This window comes from Belonocnema kinseyi, chromosome 6 (assembly GCF_010883055.1).
Source record: "Belonocnema kinseyi isolate 2016_QV_RU_SX_M_011 chromosome 6, B_treatae_v1, whole genome shotgun sequence".
NCBI classification, from domain to species: Eukaryota; Metazoa; Arthropoda; class Insecta; order Hymenoptera; family Cynipidae; genus Belonocnema; species Belonocnema kinseyi.
In genome coordinates, this window is record NC_046662.1 from 147,973,709 (window position 1) to 147,995,609 (window position 21,901).

Below are 21,901 nucleotides of genomic sequence, written 5' to 3' on the forward strand. Positions count from 1 at the left end.
TGCCTTGATAAGGGTACTGTACGAGTACCGAAACGTTGGTAATGCAAATTTATTTATTTATGTTTTTTATTTTTATTTTATTGTAATTTGATGGTCATAAAATTAAAAAAGAAGAAAGAAAGAAAAAGAGAAGGAAGGGGATGTGGTTGGCTGCCTTCTCATTTTTCTTTCCTCTTTTTTATTTTTTTCCGAAAATTTTATTTTATTTTTTTTTTCAGATTACAATAGGGTTTTTTTGGTTTTCGTTTATTCTTTGTGGTCCAAATTTGGTCCTTGGATTCTTGTTTTGTTTAACAGGATTTTGCATCAGTGTTATTTTATGTACGAGAAACAATTAGCATAAAAAAGCTCAAAAACCCATAATTAGCGTCAAAAACTAGCAAACCCCTATTTTGTCACTTATGAGGTTTTTTGAATCCTAAGAACAGACTTGTGAGAGGGGTGTTGTGTTTTTTTAAAGTAATTATTCATCTGTATTCTATGGCTGGCTGCGAAGATAAAACTTGAGTTTCAGTTCAATTAATTTAATATTAACGATTTTAAATCAAATTTTAAAAAAAGAACGTCTCTTTTTTCTTTCAAGCAAAAGAATGGAATTATTTTTGTGTGGATTCGAAAAAATTTTCGGCCGATATTCATGAAAATTGTAGACAACAAAATTTAAAACACCCTAAGCTGCACTGATAAAATAGAAATAATTCTTATAATACTCAAATGAATTATTATAAAAAATTGGTATGAAGAAAAATTGGAAAAAAAAGTTGTTTTCCCAACTTAAAAAAACTGATGTTATCAGTATTTGAATTTTAAAGTTTTCTTAAAAAATGTTTACAAATTCTTATTTTAAACAGCTATAACTTTTTACTTAATTGAGATATTTAAATTTTCCTTTTAGATTCCAGATCTGTCGAGAAATGAGAAAATCTGAAAAATTAACATTTTTGTGGCCACGAGAATTTTTCGCTCGAAAAATCCACTTTTTCTGACGATATATTTCATAAAATTCTACGAAAAAACTTCGCTTACTTTAAAACGTTCTACAAGAAATATCTCACACTGAAGTCTGTAATGTACAACACATTAATGAGGCGAATGATTCTGTGACTTGAAGTTGCATAAACTGTAATAGATTCGGACATGACACTTTATTTTTATTTTCCTGAAATTGAAATGTTTCATTTATAGATATAATAGCAAAGTGTAATGAAATTTAAATTTTGCGCATTCGATTTTAGCGCCACCTGACTGCGGTGATCAGAACCACCTGTGAGCAATGTCTTGAGATTTTGATGTTAACTCGCCTCTCATTCTCATGTTTTGCTTGTGCAATTATGATTGTCTTTTTAATGATCAATTTCTTTATTATAATCTACCATATATTGATAAATAACTTATTCTCCTTATTTTGATCGCTACCCTCTCCATACTTGTATGTCGAACTAAGCTACCGTCGGCTATTTCGACAAATAGTAAACTCTCGCTTTCAGTCACCCCGTTTTGAGCCTTCCTAGAACTGCTGACTCACGCAGTTTCTCAGCGGAGCAGGGCGAAAGCGGCTTCGACATTGTGTATATAGATATATATTCCAATTGGAAAGGAATCAGGCGTCCCTCACTGTTTACGTTTCGGTTCCACCGAAATCAGTCCAAGGTTTTTGCAGGCAACCCTCGACACTTGACTAAAAGCGAGAGTTTGGTGTACATGTATGGCGAAATAGCTACTCCGTATTGCTTATATTCTTAAGACATGCACTAGGCATAACCTCAAAGTGAAGTATATAATTTAGGAGCAGTATATAGGTAACATTTTTTGCACACCTGAATTTGTAATTGTTTATGAAAAACAAGTTATTTGGTGTTTCCTGTTTTATCTTTCCTTGTTCAAATACTTTACCATTCTTTTATGATTAAGAAGACAAGGCATAACCTCAAAATGAAGTATATAATTTTGAAAGAAGAATATAAGTGTAACTTTTTTGACTTACTTGAAATATGTAATTATTTATTAAAAATGATTTATTTGATATTTACTATTTTACCTTTCCTTGTAGATTTACCATATCATTCTCTTATTACTAAGAAGAATTTTATTCAGTTTTACAATAAATATAATTTTATGATTGTTATATACAACAAATAAAAATGTCAAACACCCACTAAGCAATTTTATATCTACAGTGAACAATTAATGTTTCAAATAATATGAAAGTACAATATTTACTACAAAAGTGGTTTTCGAATCTGTTTGAAGCTCATTGTATGATGCTTTGAAGTCAAAATTAATTTCTGATGACGATTCGGCAAAAAATGTCTTCCAATTCGCGTTTAATGACATTCTTAGTTAAAAAGTAAATTTTGGAGTTGTTCTAAAAATAATTCACTAAAGATCCTTCAGAGAATAAATGTACCTTTAAATGGTCTTTAAATTTTTAATTATTTATAATTTATTTATAATATAAAATATAATATAAAATGAAAACAATATGACATGCCCGTCACAAGAAAATAAGAAGTGTAGGTAATAAGTCGATTGCTGTATTCGAAGCTGATGTCCGGCAGACCCTGCCCACTGCTGTGCAACTAATCAGAGCATTCTACCGAATACCAATCAAGAGTCAGACACCGGGCATCTATAGACTGCCTTAAAAAATGTGTACTCTTTAAAAGTAAAAAAAACTTTTTTTTACATATTTGCTATTAAATAAAAAATAGAAAACTTTTTAAAATATCGGCTGGACAGATTTTTTCGGACTTTCATTGGCTTTCACTCGAAAAAATAGTTTTTAAATTAGATGATAATTGTTTTCGGAATATCAATTTCTCCATGGATTTGTTTTTTGTCCCTTTTTAGTATGCGTCCTATGGCCATTTTCGGATATGTAGCCTAATAAGTATGTATGTAGAATATTCCATTCATGAAGATGTCGAGATGATTATCCCTCATGCATGAAAGACAGAAGACAATGTCACGAGGAACACTAGAAACAGGATGTAGTTGTTCATCAGTAACGGCTGAGACAAGAGTATATACAGTTCTCTTTTATAATCCTGTTATATTTTTACTTCATTTTTCATCTCTCATCGCTGGATAAACTGGAAGAACTTGATTAATAAGGTTTATACAAGAAATAGTATACGGTACATTAGTTTTCGTAAAAAAGTTTTATACCTTTAAAGAAAATAGAAACAATTTATTTAATCAATTTCCAAGGTAATTAAAGCAGACAATGTTGAAGCTTATTCTCGAAGAGTTGATGAATTCTAAGCTGTAATAGAAATGATTCTTATATTTTGAGTTTTAATTAAATAGTTCCTATTCACATTCAGAAAAATGTTTGTTTAAATCAAACAATAAAATTGGTTTGAATTCATATAATTGAAAGAAACAAATTTTTCGCTTGATTAAAAAAAAACTCATTTAATTTTAACAAATGTCAAATATTTGCCTTATTGATTTCATTTCTTTAAAAAATTTGTATTTGAATTCATAAAAATATTTATTTGATTCGAACGAAAAATACAATACAAATCAGTGCTACAAAGTACCGCTAGACATGCGAAGGCGCTTTAGGCAGGCTTTTTTCTGTGTTACTAACCTAAAATATAAACTAATTAATCCTTCAAATTGATTCGATCGCATTGGTATTTTGTTGGAAATGCGTGATTCTAAAAGTTCTGATTTACTAGAAAGCTTTGGGGCTCTACCTTGGATATAATTAAAGATTTCGCGAGTGAGTAAGTCTTTTTCATTTTTAACCTCCTTTATTTAAAAAGATGATTTATGAAATCGATTATCTTTTTTTTTCTATTATAATTATCAAGTTATACTTATAAAAACAGAAAAACTGAGATATATTCAATTAATATTTTTATCTCTGTTTAATTTGTAATTATTTTAATAGATGATTTTTTACTTTAGAAATGAGAATCACAATTAAAAATTAACAAGAATTAAACATTCTGATAGAATAAGTGGTCCTGCTTTTACATATATAACGACAATTATGATTTAAAATAAACATATTCTCAAGCTTATACCTTATTTTGATAACGAATGCTTCATTTTGAGGTTTAGTGTGAAAAAAAGATTTACTCCACTTGAACAAAACCTATAATTGGTTCCTTTTACTTGCTTTTCTATATCTTCTTAATGAATTTCTTAATTATTTATGTTATTTTTATTTCAGCTCCTTGTATTCAATCCTTTTTATTTATCATTGCCCCCTTAGAATCAGCCCTATATAATTTTTCAATGGCATTATTGATATATATGCAAAATTTTCGGGTATTTTATAAAATATAATTCGAATGGTCTTTTTTATTTTCAAAAATGTTCCTTTTTTTTAACAAAGAAAGTATGGAATTATCGGTATTGAGGACATTGTCATTTAAAGTGAACTGTTTTTATTTGACGTTTATTTCACGTTTTAACTCAATAATTATGAACCGAAAGTACAAGCAATATATTGTCGTTAGGGTTACCCGCATAAGAAAAGGTGACGACGTACCTTCCCGATATCTTGATAAAATTATAAATTTAATAGTAGTTTTAATTTCTTAAAAACTAAGGCTAACAATCGATTACATGGTAAACAAATAAATCCTCTTTAATTTATTTTTATTTCCATTTTATTAAGTAGGGGGAATTCTGAAGAAGTTCATTTCCTATTTATGAATATATATTAAGGCACTTTTACCATCCCGTGCAGAAAATTTGCCGTGGCCCTGGGCGAAGACGGATCGGGCTAAATCGGATCCAGATCCGTCATGAAACGCACGCCCCGATCGAGGCCGAATCTGATAGCCCGGTCGGTCCTAACTCTGGCCCCGATCAATTTCAGTTTCAAAGCCATGTTCTAAATAATGGGGTATTTTTACTTAAATAATTAATACATTAAAATAAATAGGTTGAACGCCTTGTATAAAATAGTTCAATTGGAATTAAAATATCCTACAATAGTAATAAGTTTAACTTTGGAGTAGGGAATTTATGAAAGAATTACAATTTTGATTTTCGGACAGGAAATTAAAAAAAAAATAGTATTTAGACTTTAGAGCAAGTTGTGTAAATATTTTTTACTTTAAACCTCATTTGAATATCGAAAATTATTAATAATAGCCCTTATCTTTTTGATACATGTTATGTTACACTGTCAGCACAATGTTCCTGTCGAAAATAACTGTTCAAAGTAACTACACCGCCATTCGCAATTTCCTTGAACACTTACTAGGTGGCGTTGCAATAAGAAACCTGGCCAACCCGGTCTGGCACGACTCCGAACCACGAAAATTAGCCCCACCCGTGCCAGATCATGTCAGACCGATCGGGACCTGATCGGTAATCGGGAAAAGATCTGGAAATTTCTGCACGGAATATTGTACCGTGACGACAGTGTCTAACATATGTCCGTACTAGAAAATGCCTTTTGGAAATCATGCGATATCGTAAAAGCTATTTTTTATGTAAGTACGTAAAACAGGTAAATTGAAAACCCAAATTTACGTAGGTTTAACAACGATTTTTTAAAGTAAAAACGGTTAAAATACCTTTAATAATTTTGAAAGCGATTTCTTTCATTTTCAATTTTAAAGTAAAAATTTGACAAATTAAAACGTTAGTATTTTTTATGAAAGTAATGTTTAACACAAGCATCTGATGACTTGATTTGCAACCTTAGTAAGCAAGTAAAAAGTTTTTACAAAATACTTTTTGAGCTTCTTTGCAGTCATTAAAAGTACATTATGGGTACTTTACATCACTTATTTCGCGAGTGATAAGCTCCCACGGCTACCCCCGATTAGATTCAACCCAACAGTTCTTGCACATCAAGTTTCTCTTTTTTATATGTTTCGGCGAAACCCATCGGTTATTTCAGGCCCAAGAAGTAACTATCATATAAAGCGTTTGTGAGAAAACCGATTTTTTCATTATTGATTATTAAAAATCTCATTTTTTACGAAGATGACGAAATATATGAATAGTAGCTCATAATTTAACATTTTTTCCCTTCCTGAAATCTGTTAAAATATTTTATTAATATTTTAACCAATTTTTGCAACAAGAAAAAGTCGATAAAAATTTACTAAAATAGCACGTATTTTAACGAACTTCCACATTTAATTTTTTTGAGATGCTTGGCACTGGTTCAATAAATGTGACAAGAATATTTCCGATGAGAATATAAAGGTTCATGAGCTTTAAAGTAAAGAAACATTAGTTTTCATTAGGGTTTCATAGCCCCGGGCTGAGACCCTTATAGTTTCAATCGGGTATCCGTCCATCATTCCGTCGTACTATTTTTCAAGTAGGAGAAGTGAGGGGAGGGGAATGTAGATGGAGCCAGTGCCGAATGTATGTTCAACGGGCCCTTGGGCACGAACGAGTGTGGGGGCCTTTTGTAAGGAATTCAAAAGCCTGTTCGACAATATCTTTAATCTATTTCTGATTTCTGACTTTCTTCATATACAAAAAATTATACATTACTAGGATAAATAAATAATACCAATATAATGTGCACTGTTCACTTAGTAACCGCTGAATGATGTTCATTTTTTATGTTCACATGTTGTGACTCGTAAAAACAAAAGCCGAACGTCGAAGCGAACAATTCTGCTTATGTTAAAAATTTAAACATTGTCCCGGCCGTACTCTGCACCAATATATGCGCTCGTTCAGCAATTCGAACAAAAAATATCGATTAAGTGAAAAAGCGGTACTGAAAATTCTCCAATCAACTGTAAATCTTTTTGTATTGGAAAATTCTACTTTTTTAGTTGTTTTTTATTACTTAATTATACACAATTATAGCTGAAAAATTATCAGTTAAATGCAACATTACATTTTCTCAAGGAGTTGTAATATTTAAATGATCAATATGAAGATCACATTCTTTGATTTTTCAAGAAGGTGCACAATAAAAAATAATGGGTTATTTAAGTTGTGGGGGCCCCCGGGAACGTGCCCAAAGTGCCCTTATGTAAATCCGCCACTGGATGAAGCAGGACAATAAGAATTTTCTACGGGGAGGTTTCAATGACTTAATCGCGTTTCTTTTTTGCAAAATTATTTGAAAAAATTATCCAAAATTTTTCTATTTCCTTACTAAAATTTAAGAAATATAATATCTGTAAAAGGATGCTCCTACCAGATTTTTATCTAGTTTTTTTTGTTTTCTAGTTTTTCTCAAATGTCCACGTTTTGAGACCCCCTGAATCCGAAAAACAGGTTTTTACGAATGTGTCTGTCTGTATGTATGGATGCCTGTATGACTGTATGGATGTATGTATGTATGTATGTATGTATGTATATGCATATGTATGTTTGTATGTATTTATGTGTGTGAACACGATGACTTTTGAAAAAATCAATCTATTAGATTGGCCTTTTGTGCACTTGCTTAGTGTCCTAAATTAAAGGTCAAGTTCGTTAGCCAGCCATTTTGGATAAAAATTCAAAATGTGTGCACATTTTGAAAATTTTTGAGACCATTTTTTTCTAAATTCAAAAATTTTCTGTACGCTTATTTACAGTATTCAAAAGGTCACACGATTTATTCTCATGACTTTTTTCACAATATGAAAAATTACCAGAGTTATAGCATTTACAAGATTCCAAAAAACACAGGGAAATGAACATTTTATGCCAAATAACGCACGATATGAAAAAATTCAAGACAAGAAAAATGTTGCTTTTTGAATGTTCTACAAGATTATGACAACAACTTTTCGAATTTTTTCGAAAAATTGAAAATTCAAATTTTGACAGCCTACAAAATAATGAAAAATCCAAAAAGTACATTTTTCGGCCAAACTGTGCAAAATACGGTAAAAGATGACAAAACAAAAATTGTGCATTTAAAAAATATCTACAAATTTTTTATTCACCAATTTTTCATACGATTATTCATGACGAATAAATCATTTTTACATTATCATCAGAGAAGGTATTATATTTGTATAAAATTTGCCCCCCCCCCCCAGTTTTTGTCAAATGTACACGTTTGGAGACCCCCTGAATCCGAAAAATAGGTTTTTAAGAATGTGTCTGTCTGTCTGTATGTATGTATGCCAAATAGCCAAATAACGGACCATATGAAAAAAAGGCAAGAAAAGAAAAAGTTTGATCTCTAAATGCCCTACAAGATTATTATTATAACATTTTTTTTTTTTTTTTAAGAATTTGCATTTTTTCAAACGGCACAATAAAAGTACGTCTGTTTGAATAAAACTGTAACTTATAAGTTATAATAATATACATCTATGGGAATGATTAAAAGTTTCAGGGATAAACTCGAGTGCGAAGTACGAGATACTTGACGAGAATGTGTTCTCTAAGGCCAAAGGAGCTTTAACCAAAGAGAATTCACAATTGTCAAATTACTGTTGTCGTTGCTTTCATCTTTAGTTTTAAAAAGTCTATGCAAAAGATCGAGCGGGTAGCGCGAGGTGAATACATTATCGATCGCAAAGCGCCAGGTAAATACATCATCTAACGCGAAGCACGAGATTAATATATCATCGAGCGCGAAACGCGAGAACTAACAGTCGCGTGCCCCAGACACGCTCAAGCTTGCGATTTAAAAAAATATATTTTTTTGGAATTACATTAATTATTCCCACCACAGTCTAAATGAAAAGTAGTGAAAGAATTGAAAATTTCAGAAAAAACCACAACTTTCGTACATTATTGAAAGACAGCATTATTAAAAACAATAATAAATTGTTTATACACTTATGTTTGTGAACTTACATATTAAGGGTGTTGGTTCAATCCGCCTTTGAATTTTTTATAGGTACGGCACTGATTCCATATATATTTTTTTTCCGAAGGATTTGCGAACGAAAGAAAGAAAACTTGTCGAATATCTGGGATTTTGCGAGATCCTCGGATCAGTACAAAGTTGAGAAATCAGAAAATTGGTAGCAGACGGCATCATTTGAACGGTTAGAATCGTTTGCTAATTTATTTTTTTACTTACAATTCTGACATAATAGAAGAATTCTAGAGACCTAATGATTTTCCCAAGGGCTAGGTCTCGATGATGGTGTCCCCAAATTTTGCGAAATACGTTGCGAAATGGAGCAAAAAGCAGAGAGAATTCAAATGCTTTTTTACCAGACTATCATCAATCGATATTACTTCAAAAATAATAAGACACGTGTCCCAGATTTTTTGGTCCCTTGTAAGAACTATGCGCGTTTGTAAATCACATTAGCCAAAGGTGCAGAACCTCTACAGGTTCGCGCGCATGGACTCCCATCAAGCTCCGCTGGTCCAGTGGTTAAAAGAGCCTGGCTGTTAACCACGCTGCCGTGGATTCGAATTTTTTCTTCAACTTTCTTTTTTCGTATTTTAAACATGTGAAATAATAATTTTTAATGCTTCTCCGGCGAATAAATTATTTTTTTGGGAAATATTACTCGGAAATAAATATCATGCAGACGATTTTCGAATAATTTATTTGTATAATCATAGTTTTTTCACATTTTTGCCGAAAAATGTAAATACAATTTCCCACAAAATATTGAAATAGACATTTTTTGCAGATAACAGCTGCAAACGCACAAATGTGATAGATAAACCAATTTATGATTGTATGTGTAAATTTACCCAGTTTGAAGTTATAAGTGGATTATGAATTATAAATTTTTCAGGTTACCCAGGAGTAAATTTCCAAATTACATATCTAGAATTAGCCAAATTTTGAAAGTAGGCCCTCCGCAAATTTATCTACACATCGGAAGTTTATCAAGCCCCCCGACTTGAAATTTCGATTTTACATAATTTTCCGGATTTACAATTTTAAAACATAAATTACAATTTATCAGTTTGTCAAAAATATTTAAAAATTGTAAATCTGGAAAATTGTGTAATGTCGAAATGTATAGTCGGGCGACTTGATAAGCTTGCCATTTATAAATAAATTTGCATAATGCCTAATTTTTAAATTTGTACAATATCCGGAATAGTTATTAGGCAACTTGATAATCTTGGAATTTGTAAATAAATTTGCAGAGGGCCTAATGTCTAAATGTGATAGTTTTGAAATTTATTGCTGAGTAACTTGATAAATTTATTATTTATGAAGAAAAGTCAATATTCGCCAGTTTTGTAACTTTGGAAAAATTATCCATGTGGAAATTTCTGCAAAATACAGAAAAGGTGTTGGGGGACTTAATAAAGTTTCGATTTATAAATAAATTTGCAGGGGGCACACTTTTAAAATTTTGCGTATTCTAAATTTGTAATTTCGAAATTTATTTCTGGGTAACTTGATAAATTTATCATTTATAATCCAGTTATAATTTCAAACTGGGTAAATTCATAAATTTACATACAATCATAAATTGGTTTATCTATCAAATTTGTGCGTTTGCAGATGTTATCTGCAAAAAAAGTCCATTTCAATATTTTGTAGGAAATTTTATTCACATTTTTTGGTTTTATTTCCCAATTGAAAACTGCCTAATCTTTGGCTGATTCTCATTTCTTTCGTCGCTGCAGTGAACAGTACATCACCAAGCTAGGTGATAATCTATGACGATTATCACCCGCAAAAATGTAACAAAAAATTACGATTATACAAATAAATTATTCCAAAAGTGTCTGCATGATATTCATTTCCCAGTAATATTTTTCAAACAAAAAAAAAATCATTCACGGAAGAAGCATTAAAAATTATGATTTGACATGTTTACAATACGAAAAAAAATGTTGAGAAAAAGATTCGAACCCACGGCAGCGTGGTTACCACTCAAGCTCTTGTCCACTGGACCAGCCAGTGTCTCCAGAACGTGGGATTTTTCGGCCCCCGCCACTCTCCCATCAGCGAGCGAAACATTCAAACGTAGCGTGTCGGTGAGTCGACTCTGTTAAATGCTGCGAAGCCCAGCCTCGTGTAAAGCCGAAAATGCATGAGCAGGAATCCGAGCTCTCCCGAATTCACGAATGACGATTTAGCTGCTCCTCAAATCTATTCAGGTTTTGAAATCCTGAGATACCTTAGAATCATTATGCTTATTGCGAAGAGGCAAATATAATGGACTTTATGTAAATAGATATAGGAGACAAGATTTCTGGGTCTAAGATGTTTCAAATTTTGTTCTGCATGCCTCAGTCATAATTTTAGTAAACAATTGATTTTTCACAAATAAAAAAAAATTTTCGACAAAATAGTTAAATTTTCAACCTAAGAAATTAATTTAAAAAATACAATTTTTAACTTAAACATTGTAGTTTATACTGAAGCTTGCAGTTGAAAAAATTTAATTTTAAACCCAAATGAATGCGAATTTTCAACAAAAGAAATCAATTTTTTATCTAAAACAAATGAATTTTCAAAGAAGAATAATTCGCCAGCAAAAAATATAAATTTAAAACTAAAATTTTTCAAGAAGAAAAAGTGTCAACAAAATTGATCAATTTTCATCTATAGAAACGAATTTTAAACTAAAACAATAAGTATTCGATCAAAAATGGACTAGTTAAATTTTCAGATAAAAAATAGAATTTTCAACGAAAGATATTAATTTTCAACTAAAATTATAATGTTTCAACGAAAAATTGAACAGATAAATTTTCAGTTGAAAAATAATTATTAACTCCAAAAAATCAAAGTTTCCATAAAATTTTTTAAATTCCAAGCAAAAAATTAAATTTTCAAACAAATAAATAATTTAATTTTCAACCCAATAACTTTCTACCGAAAACAGAAATTCACAATTTTCGAAATCAGTTTTAAAAGAACAAAAATTTTTGTTAACAAAAAAGATAAATTTCCAAAAAAATAGATGAACTTTTAACCATTTTATACCTAAATAAAAGAAGTTACACAAAAAATGGATTTTCATCCAAAGAAATGAATTTTTGATTAAAATAGATGAATTTTTAAATAAGGAGAATAATTTTCTACCAAAAAAGAAGAATTTTTGACTGAGAAAGGTCAATTTCCTATTAAAAAAATTCAACTAAAAATGATACAGTCACATTTTTAGTATAAGAAAATGTTTTTTAACTGTTGATGGGAGAAATGATTTTTCAAATGAAAAATGTTTTAAAACACACACACACAATCGAATTTACAACAGAATAGTTCAATTTTTAAACATATAATTGGATTTTCAATTAAAACATTATTTTTCAACTAAAAATGAAATGGAATGAATTCTGAGAGAAAATTAAAAAAGAGATCACAATTTTCTAACATTATTTCGTAATTTTGCCATATTATATAATTTAAAAAAAAAGGAATTTATTTCTTATTAGGCCTTCTTGCGCAATTTTGTTGTAACATTTTTTGTTATGTTTATGTTGGTTTGTAAAATTTGCTTTCAAATTTGCGTAAGTTTACGAGATTTTCAGAAATTTTGAAACTATTAAAAAATAATTAAAACTTGCAAAAAAAATAGGAAAAAATGGAGTAATTCTTAAAGATTAGAAGATTAGAAGGTCTGAAAATAAAAAAAAAGAATTATTTTTCTGATAATCGTTTGAAAATTTTTTATAATTTTTATTTAGAAAAATGTACTTTAAAAAAAATTCAAAAAGCTTTTGAAACACATCGAACGATTTCCTAAAATTTAATAAAAGAGTGTAGAAGATTCTAAAGCAAAATGTTTCAATTTGATAAGATTAACGATTTTAAAAAACGTAAATAATCCAGTAAATTCAAGGAATATTTAGAAGAATGAAAGAGATTCGAATCTAATTTTAAACTAAAATTTTTTAGAAATGTAGATTTTCAAAGATTTCAAAAAAATAAACTTAAGAAGCTTTAAGGGAATTCCAAAAGATTTCAAGGAGATAAAATTATTTTTCTTAAAATTCTGTGAAAAATTTAGAAGATTATATAAGTCAAGTTTTTTACATCCTGAATGCTTTTTTAAAATTTTAAGAAAAATTTAGTAATTTAAAAATATTTTTTTGAATTTATTTTGTTTTAAACGTATTAGAAATATTTAAAAAATTGAAAAAATTTCCCAAAATGTATAAAATATTCATTGATATCTTCCAAACTTCTAAATGTCCTAAACATCTTTTAAAAAGACTGGAATTTTTCTAATATTTTTTTAAATCCAATAAAATAAAATCATTTAAAGTCCTCTAGTTCTTTTTTGATACATCTCTTTTCATGCTATTTTAGGCTATAATCATTTTATTAATTTCTGAACTTTCTTATTTTTATTTTTCAAGTGTATTTTAATCTGCTTTACGTTTAGTGAAAAATCATATGCTGAAAAACGATAAGAGAAATATCTATTTCTTCAGCTTTAACTATAATTTGAAAGGCGATTCTTCATAAGTCTTTTACTAACTAATGAATATATTTTTATAATTTTATTCCTGAAATATATTCCCTAAGGTCAAACATGGTACACAAATATCCTAAAATTTGTAAAAGACTAGCTATTTACAGGAATTTTTAAAATAAAAACCAATGTGTATCATATTCAAATAAATTTTGGTAATATTTATAAAAGTATTATTATTATTAATTAAAAAAAATATATATAGGGAGTACAGTTTTTATTTGAAATTTCACGACGGCTTTTTGTACCATATATGACCCTCGGCCAAAATCAAGGAAAAATAATTTAAAGATATGTTAATTAGTTATTAAAATGTTACAAAGACTTACCTTTACAATTTTTTTCTCTTTTTATAATCATGAGATATTTCTTAATAAAATAAATTTTACTGGATGTAAACCCTTAGGGGACACATTATGAATAAAGAAGGCATTAGAGATTTTGTAAAGATTTCATATACAAGAAAATAAGTATTATCAGTTTGTTTAAAAATGTATATGTAAATAATTATTATAAGATTCTTAAGAAAATTAAAAAAAAAAGATTTTTGAATGTATCAGATGTGTCAGAAAAGATACTAGGAGATTTTAAAGACTTTTTATTTTTAATTTATAGTATTTTAAAAAATATTAGGGAAATTGATTATCTATTTAAAACGCTTTAAATTCTACAAGATATTGGTAACTCTCTTGAGTTTTTATCGGAAAAATTAAAAAAATCATTCAAAATGTAGAAAAAAATTTCTTTATAATTTTCTAAATTTTCCCAAGCATTTGAAGAAACTTTTTTTATTCTCCTGAAACCATTCGAGATACTTTTAAAGTTCCTAAAGTTTATCTTGCGTTTCTAAAACACTTCTTAGGTTTAAATTTTGTTTGAATCTCATCAAGTCTACCAAATACTTCCTGAATTCACTTCATTATTATGTTTTTCTAATCTTGTCAGAACTTCCAATCTCTAATCTTTAAAAATTATTCAAATTTTTCCTAATTTTTTTTTAATTCTGCAAAATTAAAAAAATGCCTTTAAAGTTTTTCACATGCTTTAAGAATATTTGAAATCTTTTGCAATGTTTTTAAATGTTTAAAAATAATATTTTTAAATTAATTGGTTGAAATAAAAAATTATGCTAATTATTCCTTTAAAAATCTTTACAAGTTTTAATTATTTTCGAATCGTTTCAAAATTTTTGAATATCTCTTAATTCCACTCAAATTTGAAAGAATTATGTTCCTTAATTTTTCTGAAGTTAAGTGATATGGAAAAATTACGACATTTTTTTCAAAATATTTTGCGTACTTTTTAAACATTTTATGAACTAATAAAAAATGTTTTGTAATCTTTTTTCAATTTTCTATTGGAATTCATTCCAAAACAATTATTTACATTTTTTCCCAAGGAGTGTCTTTCATTATCTGAAAGTCCTTCGTTTATCGACTTTTTAATATTATTTTTTCATTTTACAAACATATCTATTATATCTTATCAAAAATTAATATAAAAATCTTAAATGTTAAGTGTATTTAAATACTACAATTTTTAATGTTTCCAAATTTTTAGAAATAATTCAACAAATTTTACGTGTACTTAAAATAAACTTTTTTTAAATCTCATTCAACTTTTTCCAACTTATCTTTTTTTAATTTTCAAAATTTATGTAATTGCTTAATCTGATTGAAAATAATTGAACCTCTTGCGATTAAAAGCGGGATTCTGCTTGAGAAGAAATGTGCTGAAAGTAATTTAAAAAAAAATCATTTTAATTTTAAAGACTGATAATTGTACACAATTTCCAGGCGCATCATTCTTATTCTTCTGCAAGAATTTTTAAGTTTTTAAGTTTTTTAAACCAGTTTATCCGACGTTTCTAAAACTCTTCTGAAGCTTAAATTCTTTTTTAATCTCATCAATTCTACTTAATATTTATTGGGTTTATTCGATTATTTACATTTGTTTTAAATTTGTAATGTTATAGTATTAAAAAATGTTGATTTTAAAACTTTCTACACTCTTTTTCGAAATTTTAGGAAATTGTTTGATGTGTTTAAAAATCTTCTTTAATTTTCTTTTAAGGCACATTTTTCAAAATAAGAAATCATTCAAAACGTTCACACGATAATTAGTAAAATAATTCTTTTTTCTAATCTTCTCAGGTTTTATAATCTTTCAAAATTATTTAAATTTTTCCTGAATTTTTTTTTAATTTTTCAAAATTAAAAACAATGGCCTTTAAACTTTTTCAGATACTTTGACAATTTTTGAACTCTTTTGAATGTTTTGAAGTGTTTTAAAATAATCTCCTATAAAATTAATTTTTCGAAACAAAAAATTATTTTAATTATTTCTAGGAACCTAAGATATTTTTTTTCATATTCATGAAAACTTACCAAATTCTTGAAAAACCTTTACAAGTTTTTATTATTTTTGTATCCTTTCAAAATTTCTGAATATCTCTTAAACTTACTCAAATTTGAAAGTAGATTTTTAAAGCAACATATAGATTAAAAAATTGTGCAACAACATTTTACGAGAAGGCCTAATAAGAATTATGTTCCTTAATTCAAGATGTGAAAAAATTGATTCATAATCTTTTCAATTTTTCTCAGGAATTTTAAGAAAAACAGTTTTAACCCCTTGAAATCTTTCGGCATTCCTTTAAAGTTTCTAAAGTTTATGTTTGAATTCTTAAAGAATTTAAGTTTCTGATTTTGCTTTAAAATCTTCTACAGTCTTCTTTTTAATTTTAGGAAATCCTTTCACGTATTTAAAAACCTTTTTTAATATTCTCATTAAGTACGTTTTTTTAAAATAAAAAGTAATTACAAATTTCCCTACCAATCGTGAAAAAGTTCTGTTTCTAATTTTGTCGGACCTTCTAAGCCTTCTAATCATTAAAAACTATTTAAATTTGTCCTGATTTTCTTTGGAATTCGGCAAAATGAAAAAGATTGTCTTAAAATTTTCAGATTCCTTATTTAGAATTTTAAAAAGAGTTTAAAATGTATTGGAATTTTTTAAAATTATTTGTTCAAAATTAAAAATTACAGTGATTATTCGTAGAAACCTCAAAGAATTTTCTTCATTTTCGTGAAACCTTACAAAATTCTTTAACAACATCTTTACAAATTTGAACTATTTTCTAATCGTTTCAAAATTCCTGAATATCTCTTAAACTTAGGCAAATTTGAAAGGTAATTTTTTTACCCAAAATAATTTTTTTTTAAGTGTCCAACAAAATTGCGCAATAAATTGCCTGAACTTTCATTCCCTTGATACCCTGCGAAATTCAGTTTACTTAAAAACTCCTCCAAATAGCCAGTTAGCCACCGAAAAACAAATCGTGAAGTCGGGGGGACTCAGGCTCGTGCTCGTGCATTTTCGGCTCTACAGAAGGCTGGCCTACGCAACATGTAGCAGAGCCGACTGACCGACACGCTACGTTTAAATGTGTCGCTCCCAGATGGGAGAGTGGTGGGGGTCGAAAAATCCCACGTTCTGGAGACACTGGGACCAGCGGAATTTGATGGGAGTCATGGACATAGGAAACAAGGGACTAGGCATGCCATCCTAACTTGTGCACGAGCGTTTTTGCCGACAAATTGTGCATGAAAATATAAACATGTGGGCGCTGCCATGTTTGTCGCGGGACATCAAAAGGTGGCGGACCTCCCCCCTCATTGCATCACCCCCGCAATGGCATGCCTAGTCCCTTGTTTCCTATGTCCATGATGGGAGTCCATGCGCGCGAACCGGTAGAGGTTCTGCACCGTTCGCTAATGTTATTTATAAATGCTCATAGTTCTTACAAGGGCTCAAAAAATATGGGACACGTGTCTCACTATTTTTGAAGTAATATCGATTGATGATAGTCTCATCAAAAAGTCAATGTCCCAGATAAGGTTTTTCTCTTTGAGAATTGTAGTCTTGACCCACGGTCGATAACGAAGGGCGCCCCGATACTGCCGATACCGCGTGTAGGTTGAAGGTAACAGCTGACCCAGTGGTTGATTACAAATACAGTTACAGAAAAACAGACAGGGCATGTCAATTCTCTCTGCTTTTTGCTCCATTTCGCAACGTATTTCGCAAAGTTTGCGGACACTATCATCGAGACCTAGCCCTTTGGAAAATCGTTTGGTCTCTAGAATTCTTCTATTATGTCAGAATTATGAGTAAAAAATTAATTAGGTAACGATTCTAACCGTTCAAATGCTGCCGTCTGCTACCCGCTGATTTCTATCTTTCGCAGAATTCATATTTGTCGAGAAAAAAATCATTTCGTCAACAAATTTGTTCATTTTTCAACATTGTATTGATCCGTGGATCTCGCAAAGCCCCGGATATTCGACAAGTTTTCTTTCTTTCGTTCGAAAATCCTTCGGAAAAAATATATATGGAATCAGTGCCGTACCTATAAAAAAAATTAAAAGTCGGATTGAACCAACAGCCCTAATATGTAAGTACACAAACATAAGTGTATAAACAATTTATTATTGTTTTCAATAATTTTATCTTTCAATAATGTACGAAAGTTGTGGTTTTTTCAGAAATTTTTAATTCTTTCACTACTTTTCATTTAGAGTGTCGTGGGAATGATTAATGTAATTCCAAAAAAATATTTTTTTTAAATATTATAATCTTCTTTTAATGACATCTTTATTGGTTCTTTGAAAGATGTTGGATTTAATCGACCCAATTATTAAATTTGTTTAACGGAATTTGTCATTGGCATTAGGGTCTCATGAAAATACTTAATTATAGTGCATGCATTTCTTAAATTATTAGATTGGCAAACATTTCGACCACGGATAGGAGTCCTCCTCAGTGCCAGATATAAGATTAAAACATATAAGATTGAAATGAAATTAAAATTAAAAGTTTGGCATTCAGTACTTGGTTCAAAAATGTGTTTTCATGCATAAACTTTGTATTTATATGTCGCGCAGCTCCTCTCTCTCTCTCTCTTTTTCCTTCATCGTCAACTATTTCTCTGTCTAGGGAAAAATTATTATTACGTCTCCGCGATCACCTCACCCTTCTGTTGACGCTGAAGGATATAGATAGGGAGATCGAGAAGGAGAGAGAGAGAGAGAGTGAGAGAGAGGAGCTGCACGACATATAAATTCTAAGTTTATGCATGAAAACACAGTTTTTACCAAATACTGAATGCCAAACTTTTAATTTTCATTTCATTTAAATCTTATATGTTAAAATCTTATATCTGGCACTGAGTAGGACCCCTATCCGTAGTTGAAACGTTTGCCAATCTAAAAATTTAAGAAATGCAGGTTTTATAATTAAGTATCTTCATAAGACCTTAATGCCAATGAAAAATTTCTTCAAACAACATTATAATCTTCTCCTATATCAATGACAGATAGTTGCGGTTTTTTTTCTGAAATTTGTTACTTTTTGTCCAACTTTTATTTAGAGTGGATTAATAATTATGGCAAATTGACAAGCATATTTTTTAAACATGTAATTATTTTGTAGAACTATCTTCTCCTATAATAATGCTAAAAAGTTTCCGATTTCTAAAAATTTTAGCTTTTTACTCAGTGTGATAATAATTAATGCAAGTTAGAAAACATAATTATTTAAACACTTATTATGGTTTATAGCTATCTTGTCTTAATTTTTCATCTTTTTAAGATTTTTCAGTTAGGAACAAAAGTGGGCGTCCGCATGAAAAGACCCCTTACGACTGGTATGGATTGACATACACATAAAAAAAATTATCTGTAAAAAAGTCACGAACTTGTAGCTAGGTCTCGAATACGGGATAAAAAAAAAACATTAAATCCATCTTTCTATGGAAAATGTATGGATAAATTTGAAATTTTTTGACTGCTGACTCTAGAGTTTCTAAACATGAATCAAGAATGCGTGAACACGTACAGCCATCGAGAGTAAAGAATATAGGTATTACAAAAACTTTAGACACTCATCCGACGAACTCGAACCACACATAGGCGTGCAAATACAGACCGTGCATGTGGGTGAGAGTGTGTGCTAGCGACAGGAAGGCGAGCCTATTTTCTAGTTTCCAGATTTGTCGCGGAAACTCGCGCGTGCTCTGTGAAACTTGTCCCAAACACTCATAATATTTTTGTAAATATTTACTAAAAAAATCTATGAACGGCTTTAGACTTGTGATATCGATTTCGTCAATTCTTTATCAATATTTGTAGATTATTTACGGAAATACATCAATATACGACGAATTTGTGTCATATCCTAGACCTAGCTACTAGTTTTTGACTTTATTCCGTGTACAAAATCATCCAGCTGAATAAGTTCCCTGAATTTTAAGCCCAATACAATGACACCCTTGAAGTTAAAAAACAAATTGCTAAGGCATTTTTGAATTGGGAAGTTTGTAAAATTTGAAAATGAAATATATACCCATTTTCACTTTCTTTTAGGTTATAAATATCTAAAGAATCAGTGTAGCTCTTAATATTATTCCTAATTTAAATAAAAAAATAATAATTTTCACCCTGACGTATAGAAACAGTGGTCAGCAGTAGATCCTGATTTATCCACAGAACGTAAGATTCTTGACTAAGGGAACAGGTGTCGGAGTCAAATGAATGAGAGTGATACGAGATAGAAATTATTAATAGAAGTTGATGATTAAATCAATACAGCAGTAGGGAATGTCTTGAAAGAATTTAAGGGAGAAACGGCTTTGGGGATAGTTTAATAATTAAGCCGTGAGGATTGTGGAAGGATGATGGCAGTATCGGGAGAAAAAGAGAACGTTGACGTGAGAGAGATAGATCAAAGAGCCTTCAGGGAAGAAGGTCCGGAATTTGTGAAAAGCAGAACTATTGACTTGAGGGTACTTATATACTCAGGCGGGCGCATATCGTTATCACTCTTCTGGACGTGTTCTTCTAGAAGCTTCTACTCCACGGAAAAGGCCCACGTGTAATCGATAATACGAAAATGGGCGCAGCTCTGGTTTCATCCTTTTCCACGTGTACAGTTCATTGACCTAGGAACACATGGACTCAAGTATTCATTGACCCGAGAGTTCATTGTCGCTAAGAGTTTGTAGACCCCAAAGGTCATTTAAGTTTTATGGTCATAAAGTTCGTTGATCAAGACATTGCTACTTTCCTTGAACCGATGAGCGTGTGTGTGTGTCCAGAGGTTTTCCACATGCCTCTAATCAGTATCTTGCAGATATTACCATTCAGTTCCACCTTTCTTTTTGTTCATTTCCTCAGCGATGAAATAGGCGGTTGAGGAGTGTTTTTCCTTTGGTCCTCTTCTTTCTGTTTATCTCTCTCTCTCTCTTTCTAAATCAATACGATTAATAGCCTGTGGATAGAATCATTTCTGTCTTATACAGTTTCATTGCTAATTCCTTTAATTTAAAATGGTTCACAATTAAATACATAAAGGGTCACGACGTAGAATGTGGACGTAGGATGTGAAAAAGCTTGTTAAATAGTTTATTATTTTCTACATACTTTTAAGATTATAATATTGCAATAATTGCATTCATTTTTGATTAAGTCTACCTTATTTCTACAATCTCTTGATAATTCGATTGATATTTATTTCTTTATCAATATTTTTATGACTTCGGTTCGCTAAATGAGTTCTTGCCAATTTGATTGATATTTCTTTCTTTATCAATATTTCTATGATGTTGGTTCGACAGATGATTTTTTGCCAATTTGAATAATATGTATTTATTCTATATCAGTATTTCTATGATTTCACTCTAAGATTTTAGTTTCATATTCTTACAATAGCTTTATATATGTTTCCCTGAGAATTTTGGTACATATTGCTGTGTGAAAGTTGACTAAGTTCTTTCTACATTCAAAAGAGCTAGGAGCTGACGGGTCTAATCCAATTCCATAATTGCTTGCTCTTTCTTCCCTTTCTCTTAAGAATTTTTCCCTCTGTTTATTCATAAGTTCGTTATATGTATGCTGCGCTTCCTAGTAGTTCGTCGGTTTCTATATTAAACTGTGCCTTTTTCTCTAAAAAGGAATCGCCTTCGAACGGTCCGTTGTTTATTGCCCATTTTACATGATTGATGGTGAACGATAGGCCTAGGTTTGCTAAATTTTCATAATCCCAAAAATATGTATTATTAATGGGGTCAAAGGTTTTGTCTGTAATTTGAGTAATGCCGTTATTGATTTTCTGGCTACGAAAATAAACAAAAATGATCTGCAGTAGAATCGGTAAGTTTTGTTTTGAGGTTTTGGAGCTACTTTTACATCCTTTAAGTTATTGGCACAAGAAAATACGTGTGCAGTATGCTGAAAACGGCTCACGCACGAATCGCCCGTGCATCCATGCAGAGTGCCAACCAGTTGCGTGCGATCATTCGCGCTGACGTGGTGCGAGCTGGCTACGTATCGTTCATCTATCGAAACGCCATTCGATAAGCAGAATTTTGCGACGTTGTCAATATTAGTGTGTTTACGGAGAGAGTGTAGTGTTTATCATTGTTAAAAAGAGGCCGGTATTGAAAGCTATTTTAGAAAGTAATATTTTTGTGATATTTCGAATATCGCTGACAAGCTTCGTAGTTATTTATGTGTATTTTGTGGGTGACATAATTA

At 30.2% G+C, this 21,901-nt stretch overlaps 1 protein-coding gene across 3 annotated transcripts in view; it reads left to right on the forward strand.

Moving 5' to 3' along the window:
- Positions 1–3,022: 3,022 nt before the first annotated feature.
- LOC117174802 overlaps positions 3,023–21,901 on the forward strand; it is a 270,991-nt gene continuing 252,112 nt past the window's right edge. For 2 of the 3 annotated variants that reach the window (XM_033364176.1, XM_033364178.1), the window contains exon 1: positions 3,033–3,137. The gene's annotated coding sequence lies outside the window, so the exon portion shown is untranslated. Of the gene's footprint in view, positions 3,138–21,901 lie in introns of all 3 variants that reach the window. The other variant, XM_033364177.1, reaches the window with a different exon arrangement.